Raw genomic sequence first — 18,772 nt, forward strand, 5'->3', positions numbered from 1 at the left:
CGGGAAATTCAGAACCGCCTAGGTTGGAGGAGAGCTCCACCATCACCCACTCCAACCCCTGACCTAACACTAACAGCCCTCCACCAAACCATATCGCCCAGCTCTACATCGAAACGTCTTTCACAGACCGCCAGGGATGGGGACTCCACCACTTCCCTGAGCAGCCCGTTCCAGTGCCTCACAACCCTCTCAGTAAAGAAGTTCTTCCTAACATCCAACCAAATTTTTTTCCTTGATTTCCTATCTAATTTACTTAATTTACTTGGTCAATGCATCCAAAAGTTATAAGGGAAGGAGGATGGAGCAGCTAGACAACAAGATAACATAATCCATAGCATCTGACAACATAACGATAACATAATCATTTCATCTGAAAATCAAGCTAAAATATTATAATTTATTTATTTATTTATTTACTTATTTTTTCATGGGAAAATTCTGGAGAGGTGATTAATCTGTTCACGGCAGAGATACTGACTGTGACACACCGGTTTGCCATCTGTGGCACTGTTTGCCGACTGCTCTGTCCTTATACTCTCCGATAGTACATGTGCTGCCAGAGCGTAAAGCATAATTAAAGCTCCCACAACTAATATGGTGCCTGTAGTTGGCAGAAATAACCAAATGCGCAAGGTTGTAATTGCTTGTCCCATCCTCATACTCACCCAAGGGCTCCTCTGTTGGAGCAGAAGCTCCTGGCTCTCAGCTGGCACACAGCTGGTGCTGATTAGCAGGGACCTATTTACAGGGCATAGAGGGTGGCTTATGCCACCACCCTTAGCACATCCAGCTGTGCCAAAAAGATAGTTTCCAGCTGCCACTTCTGGAGTGGCTGGTTGTCTTCTGCAGAGGGGTCAGAGCTCCCTTCTTGCAGAAGGCACTGAGGGAAATGTTGGTTGGAAGCCGTGGTTGGAAGGTGTCTGTAAGGAGCAAGTGGACTCTTCTAGTAGCTGGGTTAAGGATGACACGCTCAAATTTATACTTAGAAGTGTTGAGGCCAACCTCAGAGTAGAACCTTGAACAAGCACATGCAAGTGCAGCAGGTTTTCCGCAGGTATGTTACAACAGAACTTGTTTTGTTGCCTAATTTCCTTGGATCAGAATGTGTGGCTGACACTACTTTTGCCTTGTGAGAAAGATGACATAGTTATTCCGTGCTTTGTTCAGAAGGTGGCAGCAGCTTATTACTTATATAAACCAGGTTGCTTCTAGACCTTAATGTCTGCCTAAGTGTAAATAAATAAATACATTTAATTTCATATTTCTATACTGGTTCATTGTTGTGAGTGCCTTAGATTTTCATTAGGCTGTGGGGTTGCAAATCTAAATTAATTTTTAGTGTATTTAGTAGTACTTAAGGTATTTTATTCCTGCCTACCACAGAAGTGAAATTTTGGGGTGGTTTGGTTTTCAAGCAGAGGGCATTAGAGGTTTATGGGGATGTTTGTTGGGTTTTATTTCTTTTTCCCTTTTCAAAGGATACATATCTGAACCACAGTTTATTGTCCATGCACATAATAAGAACACGGGATAATTAAAGCGAATGCTAGCTTTGTTTTCCAAAAGTGGTGATTAGACCGCACGTATATTATTTACATCTGAACAATACCTGATAGAGTAATACAGGATTTCAGAATTCATGAATATTCATGTTTCCAAACCATCTGTTGATTAGTTTTAATCTCGATTCATATTCAGAATTCATAAATCACTGGAACTATGTGAGTAAGATATGAGTGCATCTCTCTTTTTCTTCCTTTAGATGTATTTTTTCCAAAGTAAGAGAAGAACAGGGAGGAAGAAAAGTCAGGGGACAGAAAGGTAATGGAGTAGGATAGAAAGAAATGGGGAAAGTAGAGAGGGTGCAAAAAGAAAAGGCAAAATTTCATCCAGGCTTCCCCATCTGAATTGCTTTTGTATGGACTGGCGGTTTCCTTTTTGTTGGAATATGTGCCCAAAAAAAAAAAAGAAAAATATGTCTTCATTTCTATGTGATATCTTCCAGATGCACCATAAACAATAAACACTTAATGCAAATATTATCTGCAGAAAATGTGTCATCAGCATGATGCTGCCATTAAACACATTTTCTCTATTTCAGCTTGCTTGTGAGAATCTGTCAGGTAAACATCCACGATAGATACAAATCTGCTTGGATGCTGGAGTGGACTGCTGACTGACAGCTGAATTTGAACAATTTGCCCACGAATGAATTGAAGTGATAACCTTTTCTTTGCAGTGTGGAGGTTCAGGTTTCTGACTGTGTGAGTGAGAGCTGAAGTGTTCAGCAGAAATTACAGAGGGTAGGGTGGTAAATGTTAGCAGTGGGAGCAGTGGAATTACAGGTATATAACTCATCTTCTGTGTTTTGTCATTTTTAATCTTTCCCATTCCTCACAAGCAAAATCATGTAACGCTGAGTACTGGTGTTATGAAAACAGTAGGAGGAATCATTTTTCAAACTCCTAAATTGAAAAATTAATGTAATCATGAAAATCTTTCATACCATATTGATTATATGTATATCCCATGGTGATGCAAGTTAAAAAGACAAGTCCAGTTACAGCTAAGCTGATTTTAGTCTGGGTATGGTAAATAATCTTCTTTACCTTCTTTAAGAACCGAAAAGTACCCACCCCAATCCTGGCCGTGTGTGTGAGTGTCTATAATTTTGATTGTCCTTTTACTGCTATGTTAAATATCAGTGCACAAAAAGTGAGAGCTGTACTAGTTGATAAAGTGGAGTAGCACTAGCAAAAACCTCTCTTTTCTGTATGCCTGACTGTAATTGTACCTAACATAAAGCAAGTATTTTGCTAAAACAAGGAAGGAGACAGAGAAAGAAAAAAGGCTCGAGACTTATTTTAGAGAACCTTTCCCAGTAGCAGCAGTGGTAAGGATTAGGCTAAGAAAGAGACATCAGGTGATTTGTTTAACATTACATTCTTGTGTGCTGTGCTTGCTTCTCTGCCCAGATACTGCATAATTGACTGCACGGCATTAGCCAGGCACCACGTGGTATAGGAACACATACTCTGACGAAAAAGCACCAGGGCTCTGGTACTGAAATTGATCTTTTTTTTTTTTTTTTTTTAATATAAAAAAAACACTTCCTTGTAAAGAAAGGGGGGGGGGGGGGGGGGGAGGGGGAGAAAGGAGAAGCCATTCTGTAAAGTGAATTTATTAACTGTATTTATTACCTGTTTTAAGGTGAAATTCACTGTGGGAGGAGAGGTCACGTAAAGATCATTCTCATCACTGTTGAGGTATGGGCACTACTGGGGTTAAAGGACTGTTTCAACAAAATCAAGCATGGAGGTGAGGAGTAAAAAAAGGGGCAGAGTAAAGCCCAGAAAGAAAATCCTGATATTGCTGACAGAATAGCACCATAGAATCATAGGATATCCTGAGCTGGAAGGGACCCACCAGGATCATTGAGTCCAACTCCTGGCTCCACACAGCACCACCCAAAAATCAGGCTATATATCTGAGAGCATTGTCCTAATGCTTCTTGAACTCTGTCATGCTCGGTGCCGTGACCACTGCCCTGGGGAGCCTGTCCCAGTGCCCGACCCCCCTCTGGGTGCAGAGCCTTTCCCTAACCCCCCGCCTGACCCTCCCCTGTCCCAGCTCCATGCCGTTCCCTCGGGTCCTGTCGCTGTCCCCAGAGACCAGAGCTCAGCGCCTGCCCCTCTCTCCCCTCCTGAGGGAGCTGCAGGCTGCCATAAGGCCTCCCCTCAGCCTGCCCTGCTCGGGGCTGAACAAGGTGACCTTGGCTGCTCCTTATATGTCTTCTTTCCAGACCCTTCACCGTCTTTGTAGCCCTCCTTTGGACTCTCTCTAATACTTTCATGTCCTTTTTGTATTGTGGTGCCCAAAACTGCACACAGTGCTTGGAGGTGAGGCCACACCAGTGCAGAGCAGGGCAGGGCAGTCACTTCCCTCAACCAGCTAGGAATGCTGTATCTGATGCACCCCAGGACATGATTGGCCCTTTTGGCTGCTAGGGCACACTACTGGCTCACGTTCAACTTACCATTAACAAAAACCATCAGATCCCTTTCCATAGGGGACCTCTTGTTCCCCACTCTGTACATACATCCAGGGTTGGCTTGTCCCACATGCAGAATCCAGCACTTGCTCTTGTTAAGCTTCATATTGCTGGTCATTGCCCAGCCCTTTAACTTGTCAAGATCTATTGGCAAGGCTTCTCTACCCTCGAGGGAGTTGACATCTCCTAATTTAGTATCACCTGCAAACTTTCTTAGTATATCTTCTAGTCCTGCATCCAAGTCATTTATGAAAACATTAAAGAGAACTGGCCCTGAAGTGGAGCCCTTGGAGACCCCCCTAGTGTCTGCCCACCAGCCTGATATAACCCATTTACTATAATCCTTTGTGGCCAACCCTTCAGCCAATTGTTCACTTACAGTGTTAAGTATTTATCTAGCTGTATGCTGGACATTTTGTCCAGAAGGTTATTGTGAGAAACTGTATCAAAAGCTTTGCTGAAATCCAAAAAGATTACATTAGCTGGCTTTCCTTGGTCAACTAGGGGGGTGACCTTATCGTAAAAAGGAATTAAGTTCATTAAACAGGACTTTCCCCTTGTGAACCTGTGTTGGCTGTGACCTAGGACTGCATTGTCTTTCAGGTATTTTTCAGTAACTCCCAGAATAATCTTCTCCATAATATCACCAGGCACTGAAGTGAGACTGACAGGTCTGTAATTACCAGGGTCTACTTTCATGCCCTTCTCGGAAACTGGGACAACATTTGCAAGCTTCTAGTCAACTGGGAACTGCTTTTACCACATTTTTTGGTTGGATCTTGGAAAAAATGCAATATTTCTTTCCAACTTGGAATATGCCAAATATTCATTTAGAAACCTTATGGTCAGTGCAATGGTACTGACAACTGCTTCTTTGGGCAAGAAGGCTTTAAAATTGTAGTCTGAGAGGTGAAAGACAGTTGTGATTCTATTAAAAAAAAATGTTTGAAATATTTCTGTGGTAAAGGTGAGATGTGAGCAGTAGGTCTGTAGCTGGAATTTCAGCTACTTCTGCAGAGATAAGTTACCACTGATTTACAAACAGTAAAAACCTAATTTAACATCCCAAGCCCAGGTAAGCTGTGAGTAGAAAAAGTCATTTTGCTTGTAAACAGCACCATCAATATGGGAATGGCTGAGAGAATGAAGATGGGTCAAATACTATGCATTTTTACGGTCAGCGTATTTTAACCTCTGAAGACACAGACTGCCTATATTTGTGCTGAAGCAAAACAACTTGTGCTCCTAGCTGTTAGCTAAGCACAGATTTGTATAATGTGTCCAACAGCCAATGCAAAATTTCCCAGTGCTCACTGAAAACATGGAAGCTTTTTAATATACTGTCTGAACATACAGAACTGACAGCCTATATCCTTTATGCACGGATTTTTTGAAATATATGAAGCTTTGATATTGTGCACAAAACTACAAAGGATCACTTCCCAGAAGGAAAATGCCTAGCTGAAAAATTGACTCATTGCTATTTCAGCCATGCGTTCCTGTGCAGGATGGTATGTTGATAAAAATCAATTGGGTAATAAGCTCATGAATAGTGAGTCAATGGAAGCTGGTGGCAGCTCTGACGTTGATCAATAATGACAAGATTTTCTAACCATTTACAAAACAATAGCAGGCTCTGCAGATGTTGCTGAAATAGCAAATAAACTGGACATGACCACCAACACCCCTCTTTCTGCTTGTTACCGCCTGTGATTTTTCACACAATGGGAAAAAAGAAGCCAATTAGTTGGTCTATGTTGACAGATTTATAAAGAGTTTTTCATTTATACTCTGAATTTAGCATGCTGTCTTCAGAGAATCATAGAACCACAGAGTGGTTGAGGTTGGAAGGGACCCCTGGAGGTCACCTGGTTTAAGCAGGGACACCCCGAGCAGGTTGCCCACCTTCATGTCCAGGTGGCTTTTGAAGATCTCCAAGGAGGAAGATCTTCACTCTGGGCAACCTGTGCCAGTGATCGGAGAGGTGCCCCAGTCCTCTAATCATCTTAATAGCCATCCATTGGACTCTCCCCAGTATGTCCATCTCTCTCTTGTATTGGGAAGCCCAGAACTGGTCACAGTACTCTGCAGCCTCAGCAAAGTCGCGTAGAACAGCGAACAGTTTTAAACTTAGCCCTTCTTGTTTATTTTTGGCCGTTTCCAAGCTCTTCAGAAAATAAAGGGCTTCAGGGCTGTTTGTAAGATCAGTAGACCCTTCACATCTTTATTGATACTACAGAAAGCCAGAAATATAGTTACAATAGTATTTAACTTACTAGCAGCAGTAGAAGTACTAAGCTGACTGGACAGCTTGATCTATTTGTGGAACAGGGCAGTGTTTTTTGCTCCATTAAGGCTTCCTTTTAACCTCCATCACAAAATACAATCCCCATTTTTAAATCCCAATCTGCTTCACTTTTCTTCCCAGACACTTCTGTTCTTTTTTTTTTTTTTTTTTTCATTTTTTATTTTTTTTTCCCCTGTGGATGTTAAACAATAGAAACGAGTGTAGCAACCATTATTTATAATTTTAACCCACTGTGTTGCAGCTGATAGCTTTCCCAGTAATTTTTCTCAAGCAATTTCTTGGAAAAGCTTATTCTCTTAGTGCTGAGAATGCATCAGCTAGGATTTAATAAGTTATCTAGCATGGCAAAAATGTAAACAGTTCGGTTCCACAGCCTGAGTTGCTGCTTTCATGTTATCCTACTGTCTTAAGGGAGTGCAGCCATGATTAGATGGTAGGACAATCAAATTCAGGTAAAGGATTGTTTTAATTTTGAACCTTAATATTTACAAATAGCCAAAGACCCTTCTTAGGTCTTCTGATTTTTAATAATAAAAGTGATAGCTTGTGGCCTTGCCACATCTATTCACCTGGCCATTATTTTGTTAAAGAAATAGGCCTGTATTTTTCTGTTACAGGCATAAAACGTGAGCTCATGAAAGCTGGAAGGACAACATGCTTTTCTTAGTCTGAAGTCAGGAGATCTTCTCTCTCTGTTGCAAGGCAGATCACACAGCTTGCCCTCCCAGCTCTGAGCAGACTTCTGCTGACTTCAGTAGGCTCCAGGCCAGATTCATAATCTGCATCTCTTATTTACAAATTGGAAATATTAATAAGTATCTACAAAAGGAGAGCTGCAGTCGAAAAACTAATTCATGTTAATAACACGCTTTGAGGTCATTGCAATTGGATAACTAAAGGATACAATTAAAAAATATTCATTTCTGGTTTTTTTTTTTTTACTCAGTAGAATCCAGTTCTTCTGAATATTGAGCTGCCTGTGTTTACCCTCTATTACTATATTTGTGTTTGGCTTTATTTTTTTTTTCCCCAAGCTTTCTGACTATGATTCTAGCAGTTCCCTTGTATTTCTGACCGCTGTCATGTTAGAACTGCTGTCACTATTCACTTTGCATTGTAGGTCACACACACAAATCTCTCCAGGTGAAGTCAGTGGCATCACTGAGTAATGTTCCTGCTTTGGTAATGGTGGAGAAATGGATTTTAGTTGTGTTGTAACTGGCTTGTTAATTGGAGCTTTTATATGAGTTTTATCCCAAGCATTTCACTTCTGTCCTCATTAAAAGAGTCTTCCTGGACTTCAAAGCAGGAGGGCTGTTAAATTAACTTCGATGGATGAGAGAGTGGGATTTTCTTTAAATTGGGCTGCAAATCACACATTTTGTAGTGAAGCAAGAGGCAAAATGACTTGAATGCAGATAATCCTCCAGTGTTCTTCCCAATGTTCTCCCATGTGTCCTGGGGGAATGTATATGTTTCATTACAGGTGACTAACTTGGCTAAAAAAAAAAAACACCATAGAGGGTGTCAGCATGAAAAAAATAAAAACAGCCATTGTGTCTCAGTCACCTACAATTTTAAATACTGGCACAGAGTGTACACTGTGGGAGATACCTGAATTTTGGTTAGACTCCGATACAGATTACCCAGGGTAACTGTGCACTGAAGACGCACTGGTCGCATTGACCAAAAAGAGGTCCTAAATATGATACAGACACAGAGTGTAATTTTCCAACTTTTCCCAACACTCTGGGTTGTGTTACCATTTAGTAAGCACCCAGAGCTTGAATACACATCTGTGCAGTGTGCCTATTCTGAATTTTCAGAATTGGCTGGTAATATTTTTGAAGAATTCTTTTTAGAAGAGAATTACTGCTTTTTTTTTTTTTTCTTTTTTCTTTTCTTTTTTCTTTTTTTTTCTTTTCCTTTTTTTTTTTCTTCAACTGTGTCCAAGAAATACTGTGATAATGACCATTTTCCTGGTGTTTCTGCACTTCTTCCCTGGGCTTATCTGGAAGCCAGCGGTGAAAAATACATTATTTCAGATCCTCAGAATAAACTGAAGCTCGGTCCTCAAAAGAGATGAAGATTACAGCAAGATCATATTTTCATAGAACAGCTTGTCCCTTCTTGCATTACTTGAGAGAGAGAAAAAGGAAATACTTGGATCTGAGTAGCATTGACCTTTTGTATATGTTTGATCAGGCTACTATATTCCCACTTAACCAGGCTGTGCTTCAGTCAGTACATAGATTGTGAATGAATGCAGTTTATATGCATTATGCAATCTACTTCTAATTCAGGAGGTTTTCTTGTTGTTACTATTGCATGGAAGTAATTTATCTGCGAAATTTGGAAACTGTGACTCGAAGTAGTGCTTTTAAAAGTCTTTTAAAAGACTTTCCCTGCCTGATCAAGATAGAGTGTAGTACCGCACGCTTGGCCACTCTGGAGCTAAAAGTTATCTCCAGCAGCTACAGAAATGCCAAAGGACTAATCCCAAAACCGTATCACTGGTGCAATAATCTGAGTAAAATGTGTATGGCTGATCACTTCATAGCTCATTTTGATGAAACTACTGAATTTGCTCTTCTAATCTAATCAGGTCATGTAGAAGAGGTCTTGCTGGATCTCTTTGAGCAGGGACAGACTTCAACCTCTTGCTCTCTGTCGATGTGCAGTGTACAAGTTCAGGTTCTCTATACTTAAGTAAGTACTTGGATGCATGCTTTTCTTTTCTTTTTTTATTTTATTTTCTTTCCACCTTCATTCTCTCAATAAAAACTGAATGTCTTCTTTGAGGGTCAAGAGATTTAGCTATGCTTGGGACAAAAGTCTAAATGTATTGCTTAATTAGATCAACCTCATGAGTCGATACTGTTATGCGCATCCAGGCTGGAATCAGAGGAATTTTCTCAGTTTCTGTGTGAACTTCCTGCCAGATGGTATGGAAAGTTTGGATAGTGTGTGGGATTGGCAGTTGAGAGGTAGATTAAAGTGATAATGCTATGTACTGTTGGGTTTTCTGGTGTCTTTGAGTAGCTCTCAGTAAAGCCGATGTGCCTTGTTTAAAATTAAGAAAGTCTGTCTTCTCATTCCTCAGATGTTTTGTTTCTGCCAGTAACTTTTTTAATCCAGAGGAGGAAAGAATGTGTCTTTCCTCTGTTTGTTTGTTTGTTTGTTTGTTTGTTTTCCAGGAAAAGGGGCATGAGAATCACGTAATATAAAGCTGATATGAATACATATTTTATATATATTATAAAAACATTTTATTTATACAACTGTTACTCAGTTCCTATTATCAGGAAGAAAATCTGCACAATGCTTTGAGGTGATTTCCGTATTTGGCAAAAAATCCTCTCAGTTCCTGTAGCCAAAGCGTCCTCCTCTTAGTGGAAATGCCATCTTAATGAGTGGATATCATCCTGAAAAAAATCTATATTAATGTTTTTTCAAGAACCATACTATTAAGGATTTCATATGTTAGTTAGAGCATGCATATGCCCTGACTACACCTTAGAAATGACAAAGAGGGAAGGACATTGCTGTTGTTTTATTAGCTGTGCTATTAATAGGGCATTTCAGCTTTGCTTATTCACTCTTCATGAGCTGTTGCTGAAATTTCAAGTCTGGGGATCATTTGGCTGGTAGTATTTGCTATTCAGTATCACCTGAGGTGGAATATTGCCTCAAGGTAAAGACTTTAAAATCCTGTATTTGTTTCCGTGATATTTGGGTCTTCCACAGTCTTCTGTGAACTTTTAGGTAGTTGCCCTTTGTCTCTCCTGTGGTCTGTCACGTAAGGAATGGCAGATGTATCATAAGTTTAAGTATTGCTTAAACATCTGTAAGCTGCTCAGTGAAAATAACACACCCATTCACAGGCTGGCATTGCATTTGGTCAGGTTACCACTTAGTTACACCCCTATTCTTAGTGGAGTTTGGGATCCTGCCATACCGTGCATCATTCATTTCTTGGTTTCAGCGAATTTATTTTCATTTTCCTTTAAGCTAATTTCAGTTATTTATTAATCTGTGTGTTGCTCTGAACAGCTTAGCAAGAGCCTGCATGATAGATCCCGTATAATTCTCTCCTGTAACAAAGCCACCAAATCCTTGCAATAGGTTGCCCAACTATCATCCTGTAGGGCCCCAGCTCACTTATGGCCTTTCAACATCCATGCAGCCACACTAATCCAGGTTGCCTTTCCAAACCACAAGACACCATGAACTGACCAACCCTTTCACTTCAGAATTTGAGAAATAGCGATTTTTTTGTTGTTGTTTATCTATCCGATTTATTTTTCTCTGCAGCTACAGGGTTTTGCATGTATTAGGCAGCAAACATAAAGGAAACATCTGCTTAACTGAGTCCCACGTTCAGCAGTGCATTGGCATGACTTTTTCTCTAAGTGAGTTCCTGGCTGCCTCACAAATCTTGAGGCACATCCTCAGCACAGTTGCTGCAATATTCTCCCAGGACATCCCGGTTCCAGATCAGGAGCCTGGTCAGTTGTAAGAATCTGGCTCTGCACTTTGAAACGTGGCTTTTAATTTGTGCTAGAAATAAATTCGCAATCCTCCTGCCCCAAATCCACACGTTGCACAATCCTTGTGCTCTCCTACCCCTCCCTAGCTGCACACCCTGTCCCTCTTAAACAGAACACAGCCCTTCTGCATCTTCTCTCCTTCCCTGCCCCACGCAACATCACACCTCACCTCTCCCAAGCAGGACACAACCATTTTATTCCCTTTTCATCCTGCCCTTCTTTCTGCTCTCCCCCACAGCATGACCCAGCTCTCCCAGATAGGACAGAGCCCCTGCACCCCTTTTCCTCTGCCTTCCCCTGTATATTTGCATCACCTCTCCCAAGCAGACCATCGTGCTTGTATGCCTCCGCACACGCTTTCAAGCCCATACCTTTCTCCCAGGCACATTGTCTGGGTTTAACTCCAATTTAAAAGAAAAACAAAAACTTCACCAATTTCTTCTGGTTATGCAAAGAGAGGAGAGAGACTTTCTGAATGTAAAGCCTTTATTATACACAGTGCAGTGCTAGGTAGGGGAGTGCCTCTTCATACTCACCAAAGTCATGAAAAGGCTGTTCTTAGCTTCATTTCCTTCCAAGGTCCCAGGAGATTTGCACTATTTCTTGTTAGCTAAGGCAAGTTCCTATGTCCTTCTGAACTTTAATTACATTAAAATACTGGGATAAGAAGCTGTGGCAGCCATACAGGTCTTGAATCTCCCCCTTGTGCTCCACATTTACTTTTTTTTTTTTTTTTTCACCAGCCCATTTACACCACACAGGCAACTCCAGCTCTGCCCCTTAGCTTACACAAACCAGTCCCCTACAAATGCCTGATGTTCAGCTTGTATTGGGTTTATGTGGCAAGGTTTTGGTAGAGGGGCACTGCAGGAGTGGTCTCTGTGACAAGAGTCCAGCAGCTGCCCCATGTTAGATAAGGGCCAGTTTCTGCCAGCTCCAAAGGGACCCGCTGTTGCCCAGAGCTGAGCCAGTAAGTGATGTTGTTTGTGCCTCTGTGAGAGGAGATTTAAGAAAGGGAAACAAACAAACAAACAAACAAACTGCTGTGCAACAGCAGCTGGGAGAATGAGGAGTGAGAAGCAGCCCTGCAGCCCCCCAGGTGAGTGCAGCAGGAGGGCAGGAGGTGCTCCAGGCAGGCAGCAGCAGTTCCCCTGCGGCCTGTGGAGAGGCCCCTAGAGGAGCAGGCTGTCCCCCTGCAGCCCATGGGTCCCACAGGGAGCAGATCATCGGGGACAGACCGCAGCCCCCATTCCCTGTTCCTCTGTGCTGCTCAGATGGAAGAGGGTGGATGGGGGAAAGGTGTTTTGGGAGAGGGTCAAGCACCTCATAATTGTTACTCCAGAGCATGGTTGCCTCTTGCCTGCAGGCAGCCTGCAAGTCTGATTGCCAGCTTTGCCAGCCTTGTCCTTTGTACAAGGGTGTCCTCTCCCACAGCCGGTAGTTCTGGCACATGGAGCATGCTCCATTATGCTCAATGTGGCTTTTCATTTTACTTGCTTTGCAGTAATACCCAAGCCCAAGCCAAGTATAGGAAGCGATGGATCTGCTGTTTGCCATTAGCAGCTCATCCTCATCACTCTCTTGGGGGATATTATGTATTTGGAGTAATGCTTTGTTTTAATAGGGTTTTGTTTTTCCTTTAATAGTCTCTCTTGGTTTTGTTTTATACTTATATAAAATAAACATACACTTACATTTTTTTCAGAGAAGGCAAGGCTCAAAATGAATGTCTTGGAGGATGGTACTATTAAAGGTGATTCATGGCGGCTGTGAGAGTTCATCCTTTAGCCTCAGGCTCTGCCCTGAAAAGTACATAAGCCGGTGGGCTTTATCCTTGCAGTGGAAGTTGTCACCTTGTCTCAGGAATAGCGCTGTTAACCACAGTCTTTGTGTCATGTACAAATGCACGAGAAACTATGGTAACCCTCCCCACTGCTGTTAAAGAACAACAAAATAACTGAAGTTTGTGTTAAAAAGTCTGGGCCCTTGATAACCATCATCATCTGGGTGCTGGCAGTGGTCAAAAAGTTATCAGCTAGCTCCATTGCTAGTCTGACTTTTGACTTCAGCATTGGTTGAGTTCCTAAAAAATAAAATAAATTAAAAAAAATAGAGCAGGTTTTTATATGAGGTGTAAGCTACCTGATAGCAAGGAAAGGTTGCTGCAGTGTTTTAGGATTGTTTCCTGCCTGCCCACAGACATTGTAATTAACCTGTATGAAGCCAGAGCAATGTCCATAACTGAGTGGAAAGCATCCAACCTATTTGTGGACCTATCTATTTAGCAAGCAGCTGTGCTGCACCTGGTGCAGCATTTCCAAGTGCAGACTTTAAAGCCCTTCCTTTTAAACAATGGTTGCGAGGTCAGTAATTGTTATGTGCTGCTTTAAACTATCTTTGCCTTGCCCTCTATTGCCTTTGTGACTGCTCATTCCTCAGTGGGCTCAGAAAGAATAATTCGGACCAGTTTCCTTTACTGTTGCTTCACACTTCTTCGCGGCAGTAATCTGCCTTGTTACCAGGTTAACAAGTGCTCCCTGCTCCTGTCTTGTGTGAAAAGACTGCACAGGTCCTAGAAAGCACCTTCCAAAATGTATAGTAGGCCCCATTTCTGCAGCATTGTTTATGTGCCCTATTTATTCCCAATTTCTCTCTGTCAGGCTCTGGCTTTACAATCACACTCAGACCTTTTCACAGCTCCTGGCGTGGGCACAGCTTTCCATCCTTTCCCTCTGGGAGTTACACTGTGTGCGTGTGGTTCTGTGATGCAGAAGTACAGGTGGCACTTCATCTTCACTGGAGATGGGGATGAAGATCTGACCCAGACTGTGTGCACAAACCATAATGTTGAAATTGCTTATCATTATCTGCAAATGGAAGCATGAAATTGCAGGATTCCTAATCTGTGTTATGCTGGAGGAACATATAAAGTGGGCATAAGAATAATCAGCAATCACCACTAGGGGATTTCCTTTATATTTAGGAATTATATTTTAGAAATATACTTTTAGGTAATCTACTGTGTATACCATGTTTTGGACAAGTAAATGAATATTAAATGGCAGTGTCTATATCTCTGAGGTTCTGGAGAGAAATGATATGCAGAAAGCTCTGCTAACTTGGTGAAGTTTTACCATTGCCTAGATACTCAGCCTCGATAGGAACTAAGACACAGTCTGGTGTGTAAGAAGCACACAGCGTGCCTTTGCCTCATTATTTACCCTTCTGTAGAAGCCTTTTCTCGAAACTACCTCCCTGAACCCCCCAGCTGTACTCACAAGCTCCGCACGAATGTTTTGCCAAAACGTGTGCTCATCCCTTTCTGGTGAGCTTGAGGCAGGGGAGGCTGCAGCCAGAGCCTGCCAGCTAACTCTTACAATGCCACAGCAGTCATTTTGTAAAAATCTATTCAGTGTGCAGCTTTCTTTGGCTCTATCTATCCATTGCTGTGTGGTAGTGAATAAAGAAGGGCTAAAGCCAAGGAGCCAGGTGAAGTTTTGTACAGATTAGGGAGCAGATGAGCTCTGAAGCCTTTCAACGCAGACGGATGAGTCTCTTTAGGCCCCCAACATTCAGACTTTGTTTAGTATTCTAGGCTGGGGTCTTGGGATGATTTCAGCTTCCTCTTGTATCACAGAACAACAGGCTGGGTGAGGTTGGCAGGGACCTCTGGAGGGTCCTACCCCCTGCTCAAGCAGGGACACCCAGAGGCTGCCCACACCATGTCCAGACAGCTTCTGAAGATCTCCAAGGTGTGAGACCCCACAGCCTTTCTAGGCAACCTGTGCTCCACCACCCACACAGCAAAGGAGTGTTTCCTGATGCTCAGAGGGAACCTCCTATGTTGGATTTAAATGTGTGGCTGTGGTTGTGTGGGACTGGGTGTCACTGTCACTCCGGCCATGGGTCTGTGAAGGGGGAGAGGTCCGTGGTGTGCAGAGGGGTGTCTGGCTGCATGCAGGTGGCAAGGGATCCTGATGGTTTTGGGGATGTTTGTGGGGACAGGCAGGGGCTGTGCAGCCATCTCTGCACCTGCAGCAAGAGGGGCTGCCTTGGGGTGTGCTGTGGCCATGGGGGAAGCACAAGGAGCTTATGGGCTTCGAGCCTCCAACACACTCAGAAGAGAAGCAGAGAGCCTGCCATTAGGGGGTGGCAGTGCTGCTGCATGTGCCAGCACCAAAACTAAGCTGGAATAAAACCTGCATAGGAATTTCAGACAAAACCTGAAGTAGATCAACCCCACGTCTGTCAGTGTGCCTTGTGTTGCATCTGCCACCAGGAGATGGACAGATTCTGCTGTGCAAACCACCTCAGGCACTTTGTGGCTGGCTCTCAGGGGGACAAGAGGCACCAAGTGCTGTGGGGAGAGCCCCCACCTGCCTCCCAGCTGGGAGCAGAGCCTGCATGTGGGGTAAAGGGGAGGGATACGTGGGTTGGGAGTTTGCAAAACCACCAGAGGAAACAGCAGAAGAGTCATCATCTTCCACTAGTGGGTCCCAAAGGAAGAGTTAAGCCAAAGTTAAATTAAGATGCCTGAAGTAGATGGGTATGAGCTCACATCTGCTTGGTAAGTGATGCCCAGGATGTGCAGGATGAAGTCAGAGACCCCTCAGTTTTCTCCCCCTGGTTTGTGAAAGTGAGGAGTTTATCACAGAATATCAAATGGCTGAGTCATATATCATCAGACTTCAGCAGCAGATTATATAGCAACAAAAAATAAAAATTAAGCACTTTAAGCCATCTCTCAAACAGGGTTTTTTTACAAAATGGTTGGGAGTCTTCTTTACTTATGCTGCACAATTAAATATTCAGTATTTCCTGCTAAATTTAGGTTTATTGAAGTAAACAATGATTCATAGGAGCAGAACCGGACAATTCCATTTTTAGGTATTAATAATTCAGAACTATATTTGAAAACAACAGAGGGATATGTACAATACATCATAGAGGTTTTTTATTATATCCACCCACTGCCTATCCACCCACACAGAGATCTGGGTACTGTTTCTACGTGGAAACAATATTGCGTCCTCATATCATAGACTTGTTTAAGTACACAGAATACACAGGATACATTTACAAGAATTCAGTGTTTTATGTGCAGCCAGATGAGTCATTCTTTCTTTTCCTGCAACCAAATCAGCCTCTTATTATTTGAAGTTGGTATTGACAAACATTCATGCTTAGGATAACAGAAACTGTGTTTAACAGATTACAGAAAAATAGAGAAAACTGCGTTCTGCAATGTAGAAAACATTATGCTAGGATGAAGCTCAGTCACTGAGCTCTCCATTTAATGTTATGTTTAAAATCTCAGTGCTTTCATTTCGCACATTGTCATCAGTTATCCCGATGTCACTTTAGGGCATGTAGAAGGCTTTTTGCTTGGGGGCTTCCTGGTACTTTCCTTGTGCAACAGTGGGAGATACCTGCAGGCTCCATGTTACTGTCCTGCAGGAGGGTCAGGTCCCTGACACCAAGGTGGCCACAGCACAAAAATCTACCTGGGATGGGTGGGAAGGGCGAGAGATGGTTAATGCATCTGTTAGGGATGTATGTCTACTGCAGTCTGGGGCTGTGATTTTATTTAAGGGTTGATACAGCTTTCAAAGCTGTCTTTTAGCCCAAGTGAAAGAGATTTCGGGAGGTTTTTGTGTGCCCATGGTGCTGAGCAATGACGAGCAGCCTGCAAGGATGGGTGTATCTCTCCTGCTGTGCTGCCGTGCTACCTGTCTGCCTCGGGACCTCTGCACCCCAGCTGCCTCCCAAGGATGTGCAGGGCCAAGGAGAGCTGTGTGTGGGATTGATTTCATCTTCCTGTAGATCAGTCTAAATGTTGCTCCATAGACGCTGTATGAAGGATTTGGCAAGACAGAGTTAATATCATAAGGAGCCAAATTCAGTCTGGAGGAAGGAGATGAATTTCCAGCAAGTACATTCCAGCAAGAAGCCAAATCAGGCAGAGACCTACGTTATACCTCAGGTGAAACAGGTAAACAGCTCAGTCCCTTCAACGAAATTGCTTCAGGTTTATCCCGGTGAAGTGAAGAACAGAACTTGCCTGGGGAGAGCTTTCTTTCTTTTGTAGCTATCTAGTTATTTTTTCTGCTGCCCAGACCATCTGTTCCATTGATGGGTATGTCATCTTTCGCACACCCACTGAATGCCAAATTAATCCAAGTCACACAGCTTACACCTCCCTTCTGACTTAGACCAAACTATATTTTATTCCAGCATAAAATAGACATCAGAGCTAAGTTTGCCTTGCTTCTGAGAGGAAAGGGTAAGCTTTGGGGTTGGCTCTGATCATCACTGGAATTGTTGTAGTGAGTACACTGCAGCTCATCAGAAATGGGCAATAGTGGATGCCCAGTGGGAAATACGGTGAATAGGATGTAGGAAGGGAGCAAGGGCATCTCCCACAGGTCTGAGATCAGCATTTTTGGGAAACTGAGTCTTTCTATCCAGTAACTTTCAAATGGGTCCACTTTCCATCAACCTTCTAAGCTCACAAAGACTTTTTGTGCCCTCAGCCTCTTGTGGCAAGCTGAACTGTAGTTGATTGATGAATTACCTCACTTTGCTTTCTTTGAACCTCTCACTATTGATTTCATCTTATATTCCTGTATCGGAAGGTGGTGAGTAGGTATTCACTGTTTGCATCCTTCCAGCCACCTAAGACTGTCCAGACTTGTATTGTGTCCTCTCTCTGGTATTCTGTTCTCACAAAGGCTCCTGCCCTGGTTAATCATATCTCACATTGAAACAGTTTCAGACTTTTCAGCATCTTCGTTTCTTACCCACACTTTTGAGCTGGGAGCATGGGGACAGAATAGCACACAGTATTCAGATGCAGTCACGCTATGAATCTTTACAGTGGCATCATGATATTTTCTGTTTTGGTCTCCATTTCTTTCCTAACGTTTGATTTGCTTTTTTAAATGCTACCGAGCACAGTGCTGACATTTTCATAGACCTATCTGTAATAACCTCAAGATTGCTTTCCACAGAGGTTGCAGATATTTTGGAGACTATCACTGCATAGGCATAGTTGGGCTTTTTTCTCCCCTGTGCATTGGGCTTTTTTTTTTGTGCATGACTTTACATTTATCAATATTGAATTCAGCTGCCTTTTTATTTGCAAGTCATTCAGTATTATGACATCCTTCTGCAGCTCTTAGCAGTTGGCTTCCAGTGTACTTCTTTGAATAACAATATTGTCAGCAAACTTTGTTACTTCATCTTGTCCTGTTTTCCAGGTCACTTAGGACAAGATCAATCAGTATGTATTCCTGTGGGGCTCCATTGGTGATCTTCCTCCGGTGAGCAAATGGACTTTTATCCTTTGTGTCCTATCTTTAAACCTTTTATTTCTCCATGGGAGCATCTTCTTTTTATGCCATCGCAGCTTAGCTTCTTTAGCATCAGTTTGGCTTCAGCCCACTGAAAACGCAGCTTGAGGACTTTGTCAGTGTCTGCACATGCAAGCAACTGAGCAGAATGCTAGGGAGATAGGACCCAACAGAGATTGTTGCTGAAAAAAAAAAAAAAAGCACTGGTAGTCCATCTGTTGTGAGTGAGATGTAGTCCTGGGCATGACTTTGTGAAGAAACTAAATCCTTTTTGTTATAATTCAAAAAATGCTTTCTCTCCCAGTGAACAAGACAGGATGCCTGACACAAACTGCAGTTGTGCAAGCATGCCCCAGGGATGTCCATTCTCATGCTGAAGATGCACACAGACACCTACAGCAGTGAAGAGTGGAACTGTGTGCAGAGAGCTAGGTGTACTCCACATTTAATTTGGGAGTCACTGGGACATGCTGGAGCTACCTGACAGCGGAGGAGTGTAATTAGCTGTGCT

Source organism: Anas platyrhynchos, chromosome 3, assembly GCF_047663525.1.
Source record: "Anas platyrhynchos isolate ZD024472 breed Pekin duck chromosome 3, IASCAAS_PekinDuck_T2T, whole genome shotgun sequence".
NCBI lineage: Eukaryota > Metazoa > Chordata > Aves > Anseriformes > Anatidae > Anas > Anas platyrhynchos.